The sequence below is a fragment of the Poecilia formosa genome, unplaced genomic scaffold (assembly GCF_000485575.1).
Source record: "Poecilia formosa unplaced genomic scaffold, Poecilia_formosa-5.1.2 Scaffold111, whole genome shotgun sequence".
Classification (NCBI taxonomy): Eukaryota; Metazoa; Chordata; class Actinopteri; order Cyprinodontiformes; family Poeciliidae; genus Poecilia; species Poecilia formosa.
Window position 1 is genome coordinate 243843 of NW_006800050.1, and position 20706 is coordinate 264548.

The 20706-nt window shown below is 39.4% G+C and overlaps 2 long non-coding RNA genes across 2 annotated transcripts; one reads left to right on the forward strand and one right to left on the reverse strand.

Moving 5' to 3' along the window:
• The first annotated feature begins 19 nt into the window (after positions 1–19).
• Positions 20–3675, forward strand: LOC107837063 (uncharacterized). Its single transcript, XR_001663041.1, has 2 exons — positions 20–327; positions 2662–3675. It is a non-coding gene; the product is annotated as an uncharacterized LOC107837063 (long non-coding RNA).
• Positions 3676–7657: 3982 nt separating this feature from the next.
• On the reverse strand, positions 7658–8787 carry LOC107837066 (uncharacterized). The gene is made up of 2 exons (XR_001663045.1): positions 8606–8787; positions 7658–8471 (listed from the first exon to the last, which is right to left on the reverse strand). It is a non-coding gene; the product is annotated as an uncharacterized LOC107837066 (long non-coding RNA).
• Between the last annotated feature and the right edge of the window lie 11919 nt (positions 8788–20706).

Consider the following 20706-nt stretch of genomic DNA (forward strand, 5'->3'; position numbering starts at 1 on the left):
TTCTCACCTTGTAAAAAGCGCGGTCACACCGAGGGCTGCCAGTCATTATGAATGACGGCTGCTTTCCATCTTTCCTCGTTAAAAGTTATGCAATACAATGACAAGTTTTGTTTTGAGCCGACCGCGCAGCACCCTGTGACCATTTTTAAAAGTGAAATCACCTTAATAAAAGCGATATTAGGCCACCACATGTGCTTTTTTTGACAGGCGTTACAGTTATTTTTGACGTCCATCATGGCGGACCGGGCGGAGTTTCGAAGAGAGTGATGTCACGTGCAAAGCCCGCCATGGCTTTTTTATGTGGCCCTCTAGATTTTAGACTAAACAGTAAGTGTGCTTAAATATTATGTTATCAATTTAGTCAATGTAGTTTCTATCTGTTTACTGTCAAATTATATCAATCAGTCCCTTCAGTTCCTTGAGAATTATTGTGGAAATCCATGCAAAAAATCAACAAATCCTCGCACTTTTTTGCGCTAATGTAATTGGGAGTTAATTGCAGATTTTTCTCAGAAATTGTCAAAAACTTTCTTACTTGTACTAAATAGCTACCACAGCCTAAATTGATGTCAGATTATAGTCCAAGACCTATACAGCGAGTAATAAAAAGTTGCATTTACCTCCACAAGTGCAAATATCACAAATATTTCCAAATTAGTACCACAAACACTTAGATTTTTATTGCAAAAAATCACAAAAGGAATCACATGGTCCTGAAGGGACCGAAAAGACGTTCAATAATATTTAATTTTAGCAATTGATTAATATATTAACAGTTTGTGAACAGGTTTTATCAATACATTGTGCCACAACAGGCCCTTTAAGAGCATTCATGATCCTGATTTGGCCCAAAACGAAAATGAGTTTGACACTCCTCATCTATAGGAACACAGTTTGCAAAAGGAGTTATGTAGCCACTTCATATTTAGAGCAAATACATTTACTTTGGTTATCTAAACATTAGCAGAAACTATATTACTGCAGGGTTGTTGTTTTTTTTTTCTCAGTAATCTTCTATAGGCTAACACAATCTTCCAGAGTTGGTTTGTACTAGAAAGCAATTAAAAAGAGCTTTCAGTTGGACATTAGCATCATCCCAATCTCATCTCCTAAGTTGGCAGGCTCGGAGTGAAGGCACCCGGCCGATACGACTTCTCGTGGCCCTCGGCTGTCACTGATAACAACTGTATCTCATTATCCCCTGTGTGTCGGGGCCACGGAGGTAGTGGCAACCGTAAACACCATCCTCCTATCCCACCACAAAGGCCTGTACGCCGACAAAAGGCGCTCACTGAGCCTTGAACCCAAGCCAATTTCTCTGTTCTTGTTGCCATGCACAGCAGATGTCTGAGAGAGTCTATGGAAGGTTACTAGGTTCTTTTAAACCTAGTAAACATGGAGCTGGTGTCTTAAGGCATCTATAATCTGAAGCAAGTAGAGGCATTTTGTTTTTTTGCCGTTTGTTTTGTAAAAACGTTTTCAAGCAGGAATCACAGAAGCGAGTAAAAAGACAACAGAAATGTGCAGGAAGATTTGTGGAGTTTGCTCTGTAAGGCATTCAACTTAAACTGGACAAATTTTAGTTTAAGTGAAAATATAGAGTGAATACAATGTAATGTGATTAAAATAGAAAATTTATTTTTAATTATTCTCTCAGTAGGTTTGATGAATAATTTCTTTTTTTTTTTTGTTTGTTTTTACAATTATTTAAATAGAAAATGAAATTCCCCTGCTTGATGTGATGAAACAAGATGGTGGAACTGCAATATTTTTAATTTATTTGTTCATAATATTCTCTAGAATGATTGTGGCAACACGATTTTTAGTTACAGTCTATATTTTTCTTTCCATTATACTATTCTTTCCCCCAATTTTTTTATTCTTCCTCCTCCTATTTATTGTAATTAAGCATTCTTACTTGATTTAGATATTTTTCTGTCATTTTAATTATTTAAACTATCCAACAGAACCACACTTGCAATTAGTAGCAAAACAACCTTAATAAATCCTTTTTTTTACCAGAATTTTTTTTTGTTTATTATTATAGAGCTTGCAAACCTCTAGAGTTTAGTTACACATATTTTAATTAGGCTTTAATTTACCTTATCTGCACAAAGGTGACTCACGCAAACAATCACCAAAGGAAATTCATGTTACGGACAGTTGCAATCAACAACTTGTGTCATAATTATTATTTTTTTAAAAGTAAAAGAAATAAATCATTACCAAGTGCAGTACCTTTGCTTTTATTAGAAAATCATATAGATTAAATGTTAATCATAGCTAGCTTCATACCAGTGTGTTTCTGCCAACATGCCAGATGGACCATTAATGAGAATAGCACGAGGATCTTAGTCTATACACGGATATGGAGATGCAACAACAAGCATAACACCACACTTGGCTTCCAAAAACTGTTATTTATTTAGACAAAAATAGTAAGAGATGATCATTGCACACATGCACATGTTTTTTTTTTTTCCTTCTTTCCCGAAGTCAAAGAGTATGCGCTAAAAATGTGTGCTATCTCTGCAATGTTGGATGAAAGCCTGTTTTCGGATGTTTTCACAGAGTGGGCTGCCACGAGAGACTTGGAGAAATTGGAGGCAACACCTGTCACACACACTCAGCATCAGATATTAACATCCGTCTCTTTTGCAGGTCTGCGAGGAAGAATAATTGCTCTTGTTTAAAAACCTGCCTATTAGCGCTAACCAGGTTATACGCCGGACATCTGTCTGAGAGTCGACAGGCGTAATTGACTTCCATCATATCCCGGTCGTCTGAACGGAAAAGCGGGTCGGGACGGCGAGCGTTGCGTCGGTTTGCTTTGGCTTCATCACGTGGAATTGTGCGAGATGAAAACGGCACACATATGCCCGAGCGTGGAGCTCAGTGGCATGTTATTGGCACGGTGTTTTCATCAGGTCTGATAACATATGTTTGGAACTCAGGAGGCTCTGGGCAGGGGGGAATAGCGCTGTGTTTGAAGTCAAACCGTCGCATTAAGCAGAGAGAAGCGGCACAGTTGTGTGGAGATGCTCTCTTGTTCAAAGGGATGGGAAAGGAACAGCTCCGGGGAGCGTCCAACATCAAGAGCTGACCCCGGCACCGTTTCCTCGCTACCTTCTGCCTCGCATCCCACAGCCGTATGCTGCGATTCCCAAAGACCGGCAAGCCCGTGCCATCTGGCCTCACATCGGATTCCCCGGACACATATTGGGAATCCAAAGTATGCCACCTCCCTGCCTTTCCCTTCCCTCTGTGCTCTCTCCCTCTGGGTCGTCTCTGCACCTCCACTTCATCCCTGCTTGAGTGCTGGCTCGAGTGGAAGGGGTCGGCTCTCCAAGCAATCCCAGTTGCCCTTTTCCTCTATAATCCTCTCGTGATGGGATCCAGGAGGAGCCCTTTAAATTCGGAGGGAAACGGTCAATACTTTTAGAGATGAAGGAAAATCCCCAGAGAGTTATCCACCAAGGCCTTAAAGTTGATTTTGGCTTAACCGCCGCTCATTAAACAGCATTCACTTCTCATTTTCATTAAAAAGTCAAGATGTAGCATCACAATGTAGCACGAACTTTGTAAAGACTTTTTTGCTCTGCTGCCCACTTCCAATTGGCTGCTTAATTTTATCCTGTAAGCTACATAAATCAATACTTTAGCCAAAGTAAAGCATTAATCTAGTCTCCAAATAATCATTCTTCCTGATAGTGTAAACCTTGGGTGCCCAAGGTGCGGCTCCGGTCCCATTTGAGGCTCTATCAGATTTTGGGTGGCCTAAATGGAGCAAATCTGTCCTGCAACCTGAGGTGGTTGGTGCAGGTGGAAACGTTTTCAACGCATTTTACAGATAAAGAAAACATTAGGTACATTTATTAAAGTTTTTCATTCATCTTAATTTTGGAGTAACTAGGTCAATATTGGTGGCTCCAATTCCCTCCCAAGGCAAATCTTACTTCTCAGAAGAAAACAATCAACCCCCAAAATTTAGAAACTGTGGGCCTTTTTTATGTTTTGTATCTATAATGATTCAGACATCCGTTTTCTGCAAAAATCCAACTATTTTGCTCATGTTAATAACGGCTAAAATAAAAAGTTTGTTTTGAAAATATTATTTAAGAAGGTAAAATTTCTTTGGAAACTCTGATTGGTTAGCTTTAGACTCCCTTCACCTCATGGCATCTTATAAACCATACATGGCATAAAACATGGCTGACAGGCTCCCATCGCAGCTCCATTTTGTGTGAAATTTTGTTTTCTGTTTGATCCGAACATCAGGAAGAAAAACAGCATCCTTCAACTTTCTTTTGCTCATCTGAAAAAAAGAAGTATTTTGATGATACCTGAAGCTTGAACAACCCCCCACAGTGAGGCATCAATTTATTATATTATTGCCTTCATGTTGACTCGAGAACTGATGTTTTCAAAGGCAAACTTAAGAGTTTGATGTCTAACTGCCTTTCAGTAATCAAGGTGATTTATTCCTATTTTATTACACTTTTAATTAGATTTTATTCATTATACTTTTGCCTTAATATTTTTATTAAAATTAAACATTGAGCTTTGAATTTCATTTTATTTTTTTCCCCATTTGTCGGTCTAGTTTTTAACACTCGTCTGGATTTTTTAAATTGTGCTTCTTTAAATTTTTATATTTTCTTCTCATCATGACATTAACTGCATTTCTTAGTCTTTCAAACTAACATCACATTAGTTAACTGTACATATCTATGCATGCGTTTCCTCTTCCTTCCTATTTTTCTGTTTGTTTTGGCATTGTTAGATTAGATAATAGAGCGCTCCAGAAATGATCAGACTTTATTTCCAGTGGGACCGGTTGAGTTATGCACATTAAAGTCATTTACAGTGGCTGATGGTTTGATATGACAGCTTAACATTGTTACAGTACTCATTGGGTTGTTTTTTTTTTTTTTTTTTGGAACAATTCTCAACAGGCTGACCTCCTTTCAGAGCACTGGTTGCAGTGAAAAAGTGTTGACAGACACACTCACAAAGGAAGAAGAGGCTCCAGGAAGAGAGCAGTGGTGGGCCGTGCAGCATGTTCTGTAGCACTGCCACAGATTTCACACTCCTTTTGTGCGTCTCTTTCTCTTCCTCTCCTCTGGGCGTCGCCGCAGTGGGAAATTCAATTCCCTAATAACTGGGGAATCAAAGTTGGACAGCACCACTGCTGAGACTCATAAAGGGAGCAGTGGAGTGGTCGGCCATTCATTCGTGCAGCCCCATTACAACGTGCACCAGATGGACACTGCACGTCACCGTGTGACATCTCAAGACAGCCGCAGCCGCCTGCCTGCCCGGCGTGGAAAAGATGAAAGTTGCGAGGAGGACGGGAGGCAGGTTGTGTCAAGCAGAGACGGATCTGATCAACAACTGCACGGAGACGAAATCAAAGTGGTCGAAGCATGTGGCGTGAGGCATCTGGTATTCCAGCAAGCAGAAGCTAGCGTGGTGTGCCAATGCGTTTTAGGGGGAAGAGCTGCCTTCCCCCATTCGGTGGCCTCAAGCGAGTGGAGAGATGGTGTTTTAAATCCACATGGTGTTTTTTTTTTGTTTTTTTATCATCTTGAAATGGAGGAGGAGGAGGAGGGTGGGTTAAAGCTAAACAGGAAGTGTATTCAGTGTGAAACTGAAAACGTAGACGATGAGACAAAATTTGTGGTTAGATTCTGATCAGAAGCATTTTCAGGTAATTACTCTGCATCGGGGTTTGTTAGCATACCAATTTATATTTTACTTGTTTATAAGATTTTGTTTTACTTTTTTAATTATAAGACTCTTGGTGCCAGTTAAGGTCTGGTAATCTTGAGTAAAATTACCACAGCTTCAACAAATTACAGTATTAAAGCAGGAGTATGTGACTATTATAATTTTTTTTTATGTTCTAGTATCAGATTATTATGATCTGAAAGTATGACTAAATAACCGTAATGAAATAATCTATTTGCCTTTATTTGAAATAGAAACATTGCAATTATTCCCTGTGCTGCTAAATTAGTGGTATCTTTGACAATGATGCATAGACTTATACAGAAAGCTAAAAGCTAACCAGTCACATGCTTATGGCAGAGTTTTCTCTTTTACGTAATAAATGTAATTTTGGTACTTTCCCAGTATTGAAACACTGTAAACTTATTAGGAGTTCCTCTAGTTTTTCCACATCACATCTGTGTTTTTTGCATGCATATTTCCAAACAACCATGTTTGTCTTTCTTTTAAGTGAAGGGAAAATATAGTAGTTTCCTTCATGTAACTGAGCAGCAGTGAGCATTAAAAAGTGCAGGAGAGGCGTTGCAGTTTTTCTGTATTTAAAAACTATAAATATTTGACATTAATTAGTCTTTGACACGATTAACTGTCAAACAGCCGTTTGACAGTGTTGTAGGTAGGCAGGATGAATAGATAGAGAATAGATGAACCCAACAAGGAAGGATTCCTGGGAATAGATCAGATGATGTCAACAAATTTAAACTGAATCTGAAGATCACAGCTGGTAGAACCATCACATATTCCTGGTTTTTACCGGAGGCGCATCTCACAACGACTGGAAATTCAGTAAAAAAAAAAGAAAAAGAAAGAAAAGCAGTGTTACAAGGAGTTTGATAATTCAAGTTAAATATAAGCTTATAGCATATTTTGCTAAAAATGTTACAAGTAGTTAAAAGCAGCAGAGATCAGCTGGGGAAAAAAACCTGTGGTTGCATCTGTTTGTTTGACCATTTTTGTATTGTTTAATTGCTGTATTAGTGGTGTTTGCCTACTTAAACCAGTCGAACTATATTCCAAATCTTTGGCGCATTTCGAACAGTATTTTATTAGAGACTAACAAAAAAAAGTGAAATCTGTGGCCTTCAAAGAGATGCCAGTGCTTTTCTTCAAATCTCAAAGTGCTTTTACAAGCTGCAGAGTGAGACGTTTTGGCTTGTTCAGCTGAGCAAATATTTACTTATCATCCCAGATATGCGAATTGTCCAAAAATGAAATTACAGCAGTCGATAAATTAAACAAATAAAAAAAATAATAATAATGAATGCGATGTGGGTTTATGTGCTGTGTAATGCATGACACAAGGACCTGTCAAGCCCTCCTGGCATTGATTTTTTTTACATTTTATACCACTTCCTGCGTGGAGCACTGTGAGCATCTGATCCTCTAATCTCAGAATGCCAGCTTTCACTCAATGTCATCTGCCAATGAGCTGCAACCAGGCGCCCATCCTGCCTCTGGCAACAGAACTGCACCCATCCAGCTTGCGAGCGCTAATACCCGCCGTTGCCAGGCTACGGCGAGAGGAATCAAATTTTAGGTGGCTTCCACAGCTGTGCTGCACTGTCGTGCACCGAGGGACGTACATGGCAGCGTTCCCGCTGTGCACCTGGATGGGATGAAACGGGAAGAAGTGGAGGAGTCTCAACTGCTAGCTGCAGCAGAGGCTGGCTAAACAGAAGCTGTGTGTATGGAAACAAAAAGGATAACATTTCACATTATGAATTTTCAGATTTCGATGTGTGTGCTTTACTGGCAGCATAAAAAAACCTAAGATGGATCTGAAATAGAACCGGTATCATGAAAAGCTGAGAGAATTTTGTGATTAAAAAAAAAGATCAAAAGCAATCCTGCAAATCCAAGCAATGTCCTCTTTTCACCAGTTTATTGCCTCACTGAGTGCTCTTTGATCTGATCTATGAGACAACAGGGTTTCAAACAATTCCCAGCAAACAGCCTCTCCAACAAGCCCCAACCCCACAAGAAAAAAAAAAATATGAAGGGCTTCTCCACAGCTGACTTCCTACATCTTAGTCTCAATGCAATCAGTGAGCTGTGCCGCTAAGACATTGTTAATTTCACAGGGTTCACACAACTGTCACAACATCTTAACAATCGGCTTCAAACGAGACGCTTTCCAAAAGGCTGAAACAGTAGACCACATGACCTGGACGACATGACAGGGAAGCGGTAACGAGACCCAAATAAAATCTAAAAATGAAAAAACAACAAAGGTTTTAGGTTGTCTAAATCTCCCAGTGACTATTTTAGAGACTGCAGAACTGCTAAACTTACAGAAAGTTAAGAGTTGCTTATGTTAAATCCCAAACACAAGTTACCTTACATAAAAGCATCATTTAATGCTCACAAAACACACCGGTTCTTCTAACTAAATGTAGCACATTTTAATTAGTCTCCAATATATAATGTGGAGAGCATTGAAAGCTAAATAAAACAAATCCCCAGTATTCATTCACATGATTAAATACCTAAAATCTGGGACAATTTTAATTAGAAACAGCCAAACAGGGCTTTAACAAGCATGTTTCTAAGCAAAACAGACCCCCTTCTCTGTAGTTAGCTAGTATGCTAGAGACTGTGCTAGCATTGCTAACCAGCCAAACCTACAGTTGGAGAGCTGTTCAGGGTTTTGTAGATAAGGCATGAATCAGTTTTGGGCAATACTGATGCTACTCAAATGACAAAGATACCTAAATGCTAACAATGCTAACTAACGGGGTCTAAACTAAAATAGTTAGCAAACATTAAGAGTGGGGTTTTTTTTAGCAATGCTAAGCAAACATTGTGTCAGTTTTACAAAGAATTTAGCAAAATATTACATCCAAGTCATCACTCCTGCCCCACTATTAAATTTTTAAAAATACATCTTTTTGATAATGGGATTTATTGAAAAAGACACACAATGGAAGCTAAGGCTAACGTAATGGTAAACATGCTAATTAGTGAGTCACTTTGGGCGTAAGCAAGTTTGCCAATTTTAGATGTAAAACGACTTAATCTCTATCAAATTAAAAATAATACCATAGATTATAGTCAGCAAAAAACTATATTTTATTTATACGCACATTAGCAGCTAAATAACAAAAACCCCTCTGACCTAGCTTCAAATAAAGATTAGAAATGGGGTTAAACAGCCATCTAGTGCTATATATAACATTCCTACATTAATTTATATGCCAAAACATTTTCTTCAAGTATTTAGGTTTATTAGAAATCAGCTTTTTGAGTGAGGAGGCGTTGTATTTTATAAAAACACAAAATCAAATGCATGCTTAGCAGTGGGCTATGGCTGTCTAGTTTATATAATATAATGGTAGAGTACTAACACCATTTAAATTTATATATATAAAAATAGTTTCTACATTTTTAATAAAATATAGAAGAAGGCGTTCTGGTTGATGTCTTGCTGAAGCTCAGAAGACGACCCTACGCTCATCTGTATGTAAAATAGCCAGTTTCTTATTGCCTTTGCTCTTTTAAAAGTCATTGAAATATCCCTTTAGTCTGTGAAAAAAAAAATTACATTTTCATTCATCCTCTACTTTTGCATTCATCGATCGAAAGTCTATGTGCGACTTCAAAGCCTGACTTAACCAGGGGGAGGAGAGCAATTGCTCAACACAGGCTGCCAGTGCGGACTAATAAATGCATAAATACACTTTAATTTGAAAACGGGCCAAGTTTCTGGACTCTCGGATGCACCCCCCAACCCCTCCCAGAACAGTCCTCGTCCTCGGCTGCGTTTTGCTCTCCCACGCACTCCTCCAACTAACCAAACACCTTATCCTTGATCCGTTTCCTCAGAAGCAAACAAAGGGGCACTTAGCCTCGCCATCGTCGCAGCGAGACGTTGGGATCCATTAGAGATTGAACGTTTCACTGACATTTCGTTCGGCTGATCCTGCAGAAAAGAGTAAATCCATCCCCTCCTCCAGCCCCTCCTCACCGCCGTGAACCCAGAGACGGATGCCGATGCCACTGTGCTGCCAACGTGATGGAGCTGCCAAAAAAAAAAAAAAGTCTTTTCAGTAGCCATTTTTTTCAAGTGCACAATCTCAAGAAAACATTCTATAACACAGAATGTGAAATGGCATAAAAAGAACATTCTCTGAAACAAAAGGAAGACCTTAAACAGCCTTCACCAACTTCTCTTTAGATAGCAGAAGAACCGATCATGGCCTGGAGGAACAAAGAGGTATTTACAAACCTAAGAGTGACCTTTCCTCGCTGCAGCACTTTTTGTGGGAGTGGGTTGCTTTTTGTGTGTTTTAAATAAAGAAAGGCTGCCACATTGAGGGGGAGGATGCATCTGAAATCTGACAGAAATGTGAGCAGCTTTATTGACGGTAAAATAATGATAAAAAAAAAACAAAAAGCAGCGCACAGAGCTAAAAGATGAGTCTGAAACCATTGCTGTCAAAATAAATAAAAATAAATACATTTCGGAACAAAGAGAACAAAAAGGGCCAATATGTTTCAAATCTACCATCAGTGATTTATCTTTGCAGGCAGAAATGTGCAAAAGCACAGACTGAAACAAAACCCTTTGACGACCTTTATCCAAATAGTTATAATTCTCAGATCCTCTAAGAAGTTTGCAAACGCGGCGCTCAGACGTGTAATGCTGCTAGTCAGCTGGAGGGAGCACCGTTTAGCTTTTAAGCTTCACTAAATATTTCTTCCATTTGAGTTTACATTCATAAACTGACATTTTTTTTGTTTTTAAATGTCTAATTATTAACTTTTAAGATAATTCGCTGTGAAACTGCTTTAAGTGATAGTGCAAATGTCTGAATACTTAATATTTCCATTCAAAATCCATTGATTAGCTCATTTGAAAGTGAACTTGTTGCTCCAAAGCCAGTGGAGTGCAACAATAATCAAAAGCCATGCGCAGGCAATTGCATTCTTTAGATAAAGCTGTTGCTATTTAATTAATTTGATTGTTTTGTAACTTACGGTAGTATTGAACGCAAATGCAATTTGCTCTGATGGATTGATAATAAAAGCTCATTAGCTGATTTATTGAGAAATAACTTTCAGAAGTAATTTGCTCGTTTAAGACGGTGAAGAACCGTCACCCACAGCAAATGGAAACCCGATAAATTTAGTGAACATAAGGTGAAGGGTTATTCTTAGCCATAATCATCACTACTAGCATGAGGGTGTCATTAGAGGCAGCAATAGGTCTGAAGCCAAGTTAGAAATATAACTAGATAAATAAACTTCTTTAAGACTCTGGGAACAAATAAAAACCCAGAAATTATAGAGCATTTATTTTGGATTTTCTGTGTTTATCATTATTGGTGAAACCTTTATATCATGCTGGGTATTAATGAGCAATATTAGTTTATATAGTAATATTACTTGCTAGTTAGTATTACCTTTCACTCATTACGTTCTCATATCAAAGTAGTAATTTCAAAAGTGCTAAAAGTTCTTTTTTCTTTTAATATAATGTATATATTTAATGAAATGCAAAAAATAAAAAATAAAATAGCTGGAGCTGAATGGAGCCAATTGTAACACAGTGCGGACCCACCCTGCTGCTGCGCACTGCAGGTCAGCCGACTGAAAGAAAACCACTGAACTTTTGCTTCTTTTCAAAATAGAAAGATGCATTTGGAAAGATTTCACAATGTGAAAAAGTCACGCTCTCAAACAACGTCCTCGCTGTTTCAAAGCTGCAGCTGACGAGCTCTGAGCGGCATGTTCGTTACAGAGACAAATGCAGGCTCTTCCCAACCAGATGAAAGCTAGCATTTGCTTGTTTTGCACAATTAGGTTGTGAAAACTACAACTAAGTTTAGCTGTGTTCATTTTAGATTTCTGTCGACTGCTCATGAAAATTACAGGAAATTTGAAATTATCATTTTAACAATTGTCAGGTGAGGTTTTTTTTTGTTTTGTTTTTTTCCCTAAGGACTATCATAAAGTGGAACTGTGATATTTTGGGTTATGAAACAGTTTGAATCTTATACTGTCTGCATGCCACTTGGTACATTACTCCTCCTGTTTTATAGCCACAGTTTCAGTCCTCATGGTCAGGGTCTTGTGTTCTGCCAGTCACGGAAATAGTATTTTTGCCTGGAAGCATCCATGTTTTTGGATGAACAGTCAAATATAAATGTACAGGGAATTACTGGAGAAAGTTACAGACTTATAAAAGCAGCAAAATTTAATGGCATTCAAAATGTATTTATTTATCTCAAAGGATAAATAAATGTTTCAACTCATGTCATCCAAGTACCTTCAAAGAATCGCTGATGCTGCGGGCAAATAGGAGCTCTGGTAGCAGTCAGTCTCGCAGCAAATCTGAGGAAGCCTCTGACTGAAGGCTGTTGCTGAATGATGGTCTCATGACTGTCATAATATCTCAACAGCTCAAGATCATCCAGAGATGATATTTTACAGCATCATGTCCAGGATGATTGTAAAGCACTGCTAATCCACCTCACTTGCTTTTGCCACTCCTCTTTAAATCTCTGTCTGGGTGTACAGTCGGAAAGTTGGAGATATGATCAGTGTCTATTCCTCTTCCTCTCTCTCTGCTCTTTGGTTACACTTTTCATCTCGTCTGGGAATTCGGGTCACAGTTCAGGTGTTATCTGAGCTTTTGAGATGCTACTCATGAGCTCCCAGTTGTAAAAACAGTAACTTGTTGCCACGGTTACACGTCAATCCATGACTCAATCAAATCAGAACTAATGTAGCAGCGCTACATCATCCATGAGCAATTAAAGAGTAAAAAGTAAAAGTTATGTGCCAAAACTTTGTAGTGACATCCACTATTTTTTTTCTTAATACTTATGGCGCCCCTGCATTCTTGGCACCCTGGAAGGTGCGCCATATTACCCTTCCGCCTTTAACATTCACATAAAAATCCATTTTCTCCACTTTGTTAATTTACACTTTTGAACACAGCTCACTCGGATACATTTAACCGTTTCTGAGTAGGACGAGTCTCTTGTTCCGTTTGTCCGCTCAGGTTTCAGCCTTCGTCGGCGCATACCTGAGCTCTGGTTTCAAGTTAAAACAGTTCCTTTTCATTCAAGCACACGTTGTCACCAGCTGAGACATTGTGTACTGTGAAGAAATATAAGCACAACCCGACACCAGATCTGCTTTCACTTTACGGTCAGTAAATCAAAAGTAAAACTCAGGATCTGTTTGGGGTTTGAAAAATAAGACCTATGCAAATTCAGGAGTGATTTAAATACTTTCTGATGGAAAAAGAAAGTTTGATTAAGTCATTGAAATGGCTTTTTTTTTTTTTTTTTTTTAAAGGCATCTTTAACAAACAGAGACCACAGGCCTATGAAACCAGATATCCAATAATGCCTGTGGGAACTGGCATATCTACAGACTTACAAGCTATTCTTTCTCACACACACACACACACACACACACACCCAGTCTCACGCCCCATGTGAACACTCATCTTTAACGAGGGGAGAGCTGAAACCATGCGTGATTGTTTTAGAGAGGCTGCCCTAAAGGCACGTTATCGCTCAATGTGGGACCGCTCCTCTCAGTCATGCACCCCCCCTCCCTCTTGTTGATTGTGCAGCACAGATCAGCGGCAACAAAGGCATCATTAGTGGGGCTTTGGTCCCCACCAGGCCCGGGCTAATTATGAATAGGGGGGCCCCGGTAATAATTCAAGGGCCCATCGGTGCAGCTTGAAACTGAAGAGAGAACTTCACAGATTTCGGCGGTGGCGTACACTCGGCCCATCTGCCTCCGTTTCCCAGCCACCTGCCTGAAGATCCGACTCACGTCAGCCGCAAAGGCTGGAGCACCATCACACACAAGAGGCCAGACATATGGGATCTATGCGGGGCTTTAATGAACGATCCGCATCGGACATTGAAGCTCCGGACAATTACCTGCTCGGAGCAGGAAACTCCTCTTTAAAAAACAATTGTTTAGTTTTAATTCTGGATTTAGAGTTAGTTTGTTTCTCCTGTTTTTCTCCCTCATATGAAATTGATCCCCTGGACATGCGATCATAGTGAAACAACTCTCTCTCTCTCTCTCTCTCTCTCTCTTTCTCTCTCTCTCGATGCTGTGAAAAAGCTCAAATGAAGATTTATATCATGTTTAGCTGCACATTAGTGATTCTCAACTGCACTCCATTGATGAATGCAGTAATAGTTTTACATTTACTCGGAGAGGTGATCATCGCTCCTGCCAGAAGAGGGCAGTATAAATTTTCTTAATCACATCTCGAGTGATTTTCCCCCCCCTCGCCCTCCGCCCCTCCATCTTCGGGCCAAAGCAAGCACAAACACAGCTCTAATTCCAAACCCACAAAAGAGGGAATTTGAAAGTAAACAAATGAGCCCGATGGGATGATCAGCGCTCTCAGATTTGCAGCATAAACTCTTTTCCCATGGAGCTGGCTCGTAATTTCAGCACCGGGCTCAGATTTATGCTCCTCTCCGTCAGCTTCTGATTCCTTTTGGTGACTAAGCTCTGATTCATCGCAGCATTTCTAAGCTTCTGAAGAGGAGACGGGCTGACATTAGATGGCAATTAATAAAGCTTATTTTTTTATATATTGTCCCCGCCAGGTCACACGCTTTGCATGCATTCCTGGAAATGTTCACAAAACGGCCTATTGGAAACATTTTCCTCATCTGTGACAAAACTTCTCTTTTCTTCATTTTGTCGCATCAAAGCCACAAACCTCACTTTACCAGGGTTTTATATTTGACATCAAGTGCCTTTTTTTTTTCTTTTTTTTTTGCTCTGCTAAATAAAACTCATTTTGAAATGTCACCTCACCTTTGGAAAAAAACAGAATTTACAACTTTTGATAAATATCTACTACAGGAAATGTGTTACTTTTAAAGAATCACCATTTTGTTTCTAATTGTAGGTTTTAAAATAATAATAAACTTCCCATAAACCTCATGGATAATTTCTTTTTTCTTCAGAATATTAATATTTGCATTGTAGTGTCCAAGAAAAAATATATCTAAACAGATGTCACTGTCACTTTTAGTGTAATTCTGGAAAACCATGAGTTGGGTCTTTATTATCTTTAGCTAAAGTTACTAGGAGACATTTTAGAAAGTCCCAAAAAAGCAACTTGTAGAACCGGAGTCACAGGTTGCAGATCGTTGTGCTACATAAACACAAGATGGTGCTTAGCAGCAAAATACACATCAACACTATATTTTTTTTTAAATCCTTGAGAACCAATAAAAGAAATCTGAATTTTGTTGTGCATTGTTTTAAAACACCAAGTCTGGTCAGTTTTTCTGTCATTCACACAGCATGGAAGGAGAGCATTAATCCGAGAATCAGCCACTCGCCTCATGGTAACTTTGGAGGAGCCACTAGATCCGCAGCTCAGGTGGGAAAATCTGAGGAATAAGTGCTTGTTTACGAAGTTCACAAGAGACCGAAAATCACAATATTTAGTCGACATGCAAAACGGCACAAGAGGAAGAAAACTAACACCATGAACACAGCAGTCCGGTGGTGAAACACGGTGGTGGCAGTATTACGCTGTGGGGAGGCTTTCCTTCAGCAAGTTGCAGTTACATGGATTTGATGAAAGCAGACTGGCTACAAGATTTAGTTTAATTACAACAGTTATAAAATAGACGCAATTTTACTAGAAAAAAAAAAGTCATTTTAATGAAAAGGTTTGGATAATTAATTTTATTTTATATTGTCATAGCTCAAGATTACTACTTCTTCCTAATATAACTATTTCATTCTGGTAAAATTAAGACTTTATTCTGATAATACTGTCGCATTGCTCTTGTTATGAAAAAAAAAAATCTTAGATCTTTATACTATGTTAGTGTTGACCTGAATTCAAAGTCCAGCAAACAAAATGGCGGCATTTGGGAACACCGACATCGGTCTCAACTATGAAAATCCAAGGAGTGCATTGATGGGGGGGTTGTTGGTTGTGCAGGAGGCTCCACTTCTGCTTTTCAAATATGTACAGTTGCATAAATATACATCTGCTCGCAGAACCGGCCAGACTAAAATCTCACCATCCAAGAATAATTTTGTGCAAGAAAACATAATGAACATGTTTTGTGTAGCCAATAAACCTATTTTAATATGTTCAAGAAAGTATAATAACAGATAGATAGACAGATTGTACTACTTTTCTCAGAAACCTGTTGAGATTTATACATTTTTACATGCTCACTATAAAATAAAAAAAAAGACATCCATCTGAAAGCATCCAATAAATTAGATTCTATTAAACAATCTCCAAGTTTTGACAATCATTTCTTCTGTTAAAGCCTTAATGGAGTATAATTATCTTGTAGAAACAGAATCAAATACTTTGATAGTTTACAGAAAGGATCACATTTTGCATGATCTGGCCCCTAAATTCAATTTCAATTAATTTCTGTATATTTATACAGCGCTGACCCTGTGATGAATAATTTTAATTAAAAACAACAAATCTTTCCATAGCAGGCAGTCGGAGAATAAAAGGATCCCACATAGGAGAAGTGACTTGAGCAGCGAGCTTTTTGTTTTATTGCAGTTCATATTTCGTTATTACAGCAGCAGCGATGAAGAACATAAGACGCTGCCAGTCAATTTGTTATATGTAGGCTAAATAACGTCAATTTTCTCAGTGTTTGCAATCATATTTACAACCAATTAATGTTTTAAACTTGCTTTCTACAAAAGAAAGCTGAGGACAATTAGCAACTTGGCTAACTTGACTTTTGCATGATAGTCTAGTGGAATAATTAATTTTTTTTCTTTGCAGCATCATGCTGTGTAAGGGCTTTTCCTCTGGTTGACTGACTGATTACGACCCAAAACATGAAGGTTTTATTGGAGAGCTAATCTGAGATTTTTCCTCCTGTAGATTCAGGAAAAGGCGAGGAACTGATTGAAAAAGAGAAGAAAAAAATAAAAAACAAACCTGGATGGAGGAAGCTTTTGCATTCAATGGCCTGGAATAACTGGCCTCTGAAGAGCTCTTGTGTCAAATGGTATCTGTGACAGGGAACAGCGAAGGGGGATAAATATGCCTGATTTAACATGCGAGCACCACTTCTTCCTGACAACATCTGGGACGGGGAAGAAAAAAAACATGGAAACTCTGCCAACATGTATATATTTTTGGTGAAAAGCATCACTTTTGGCTCATGAAGAGTCAACTAAACCTACAACACAACCACAGAAACGTCGGGTTTTAACAAAAGGCGTCTAAAACAGAGACGAGCCTCTCCCTTTGAGTCGTCCCCGGCTTTCTAACGCGTTTGCAGATGGGTCAAAAGGTCCTTCCAACCCAAAGGCCTCACCTTCTTCCTAATGAATTCCCAGGATCCATCAACCTGCAGGCGCTCCCATACACGCTAACCAATGATTACACCTTGAAGGGGAGATGGGTGGGGGGGGGAAGGGGATGGAGCATCCCCTGCTCTCACACACACACACACACACACACACACACACACTAAAACACAGAATCTCGTTCTCTCAGCTACCACCACCACCAACCCCCCCGCCCCAGATTGGAGGCAGGTGCAGCAGCAAATCAAGCCTCATTAGCTGCACCTTCTGCTGCCGTACACTGTGGACAGATGGAAGCTCGCCCTCACATGTTACCTCACATCAGATGGCAGTTGGAGGAGGCTGGCTAGGGGGTAGCAGGGAGAAACGCTTGCCCCCTTTCTGCCCACGCCGCTTCCTCCGGGCCGCAGGACGCCCCTGAGCGCAGATACAGCACCAGAATGCTCCTTAACCTCTTCTTTTCCTCCCGCCGAGCGTTTTTGGAGAATATCTAACGCCGCATCAGCTGTAACTTCCCCCCCGCCCTCCTTTGCTCCATGTCGGCTTTGACCCGAGTAAGAGAGGTTCATTCCCCGGCCCCAGGCCTGCGTTTTGGTTGGAATTTTGCTTAAAAGAGCCAGAGGCGTGTTTGTGTAAAGGCCCTTGATATGGTGAGACAGTACCAGGCCCCACAGGTAAATGACTTCAGCTCAGCTGCAGCGTATCGTTTCCCCCCTACCACTCCTGTCTCTCTCTCTCTCTCTCTCTCTCTCTCTCTCTCTTGTCCTCCATGGCTCTGACACAAGATCTGAGCAGCTAATTGAGGCAACAGCGTATTTCACTGGTGTCGACACTTGCGGTGAATTTATGGCCACTCCTCTCATGGGGGCAAAGGCAAATGTGTCAAAGGGGAGGCTGTGCGCAAATTGATGCTGTCGGTATGATAAGAAATATCGCTAATGTGCTTTTCAGTGGAGAGAGAGAAAAAAAAAGGTGGCGGGGGGTTTAGCTGTCAGACCTGGATGGGGTTAGGATGCTGGAATTTCCTGTTGGGGCTCCGAGAGCTGTCATATCGGCCTAAATCAGAGAGAGACTTGTGGATAAAGATGCCCACATGGTGACAGAAACACCCAGCGAACCACGCCTTGTGTAATTATCCATATCCCCAAAGTTTTGACTTATTTTTTCTCAATACGGCCACAGACTCATGTGTGTTTTACTGGGATTCAGTGCAATAAATCAACTCAATGTAATGTAAAATTGTGATTAAATGAAAATCTTAAAAGTGTGGCATGCTTTTCTATTCAGCTCTATTTGGGTTGTGTCTCTACAAGGTTTGGCTGCATTTTTTGTTGTTTTCTTCATCACCACTAGGGTTATGTACTGATTACAGCAGAAGCAGGTAAGACAGGCACAACTAGCTTTATTTTTTTAAATATATTTTTAGGCTCTTTTAGCCTTTATTGTACAGTAAATGGACAGGAAGTAGAGGGGGAGAAGAAACGCAGCAAAAGGCCGGAGACAAGGAATCAAACCCAGGACAACTTTGTCAGGTACTACAACCTTTCTAATCGATTTAAGCTCAGTTTACACGACGACGCCACAGCAAAACGCAAATGTTTTCCTTGTGTTTTGGCCTTCCGTTTCCACGGTAACGGAATTTTACCTGGAGAAAGAAACTAAGGTTTTACAATTACTTCTACATGAATTTTTAACAATCCAACTAAAACTTCAGATTTCAAACGTTATTCAATTGAAAGCTTACAAAACAGCCGAGTAAGGTAGCAGTTAAATTTTTTTTATTTGGGCTAAGCTAAGTGCGCTAAACGTTATCAAAGTTAGCAAAAATGCTAAAGCCTTAAATGAAAGATTTGTTTTGCCACTAGCACATTATTAGAAGTGTGCCCACAACTGCTTATTTGTGCAAAACATTAAATGATATAATTTTCCTTTACTTCATATATTTACAACTTGGGAAATCCCCAATAAATTCATTAAAACTTGTGGTTGCAGTGTGGCAAAATGCAGACAACTCTATTTTAAAAATCGTGTTCTTCTTATGTACCGACGCCGAGTCTTATGCTTAAAATAACTGCAACTTCAGATATCTATGTAGGAAAGAGTCCATCTGGATAATGAGGTCACGCACAAATTTACGACTCAGATAAGTGGAGTCAAGTCAGCAGGTCATGATGTCTGATTAATTAAAAAAAAAGTTTATAGGATTACTTCGAGAAATTAGTTTAAGTTGTAGGAAGTCTTGAAGGCAAGTAGTGGGAAGAATGAGGACACGAGTACAAAAGGTACTTTGTTTAGGCCAACAGGAGGAGAGAGGGAGCTCTGTGGTTGGAATAGAGCTGTGGCATTAATGGATTGAACCTAAGTGGTTGGTTTAGAAGTACACTGAATCGTGACGTTTTGAGGCTTCAGCCATGCAGGCCGCAGAGGAATGTTTCAACCCCAAACTGCTCCTGCAAACGTCATGAATGCTAATGCTGCTTCGTGTCTGTTTCACGCATAAAGAGGCGACTGTGTTTGCTAACGAGATCAGTTTAGAGACGACACTCGGGGAGATTACATTGAACTGTATGCGTTACTGTGACATGACAGTTCGGCTGAGAAAGAAGAATCAACTAAATTAGCTCCCAAAAGCTTCTCTACATCTCCTCTGGTTTTTATGAATTGTACAGATTTACAGCACAGTGCCACAACAGTCTTTAAACCAACTGTTTGGGGAGTATGTGTGCACATATACAACGTGTTTAAAGGTAAACGAGGACTCCCTTTCAAAGAGTTCTCACTAGTAATAGCATGTATGTTTTTATGTACATTTGTGCGTTAATGGTACATGATGTTCACCTCATGCTCACGGTTCAGTCTTTGCAGATTTGTTCTGTGGAACGAAAAAAATAATAAATGAGTGAATACACAAATTATTTGCGGAAAATGTGCCTTTTAATCTGAAAAATTATAAAAGAAATTGCAGTTTGGGAAGCTGAAAAATCAAGGTATAATGCTACTTGACAAAGCATCCGATCCAAAACCACCATTTATTTTCTTTAGCAGTGATTGGCTAAAGAAAGGAAGACGATAGCCATTAGCTTCTTCAACCCCAAATGGCTGAAAAGTGTCACAACTCAGGACTGTCCTTCAACGGTAAAAGACCCTTTCCAACAGGTAAATATAATTATTTCTAACATTAATTAAAGGCTAGCAGTGGTGGACACACTTTCACTAATTTGCTAATCAGCTAATAGCGGAGCTAATTGTTTTGTTCAGCATTTTACCTAACTTTGGAAATGTTTAGCGCCCTTTGCTTCCCCCGATTTAATTTTTCCAGATAAATTCTAAAGCGCCATTTTAATTGACATTTAAGTTTGACATCTGTGTTCAAGTTTTGGTTATCCACTGTTAACTCTTCAAGTAGTTAAAAGTTTATCTTCACGCTCTTATTTTGAAATGGGCGAAGAGCGTTTATGCAGCTGTTCCATTTCCTCTTGTTTCCAGTAAACAAGAAACATACGGAGCAAAATAAAAGCCGGACAGCAGAGAACATGATCTATTACTATTTTTTTCCTCTTCGTGAAGTGGAGTTCATTTGATTTGTTAAAAAATAAAAAAAGGAAC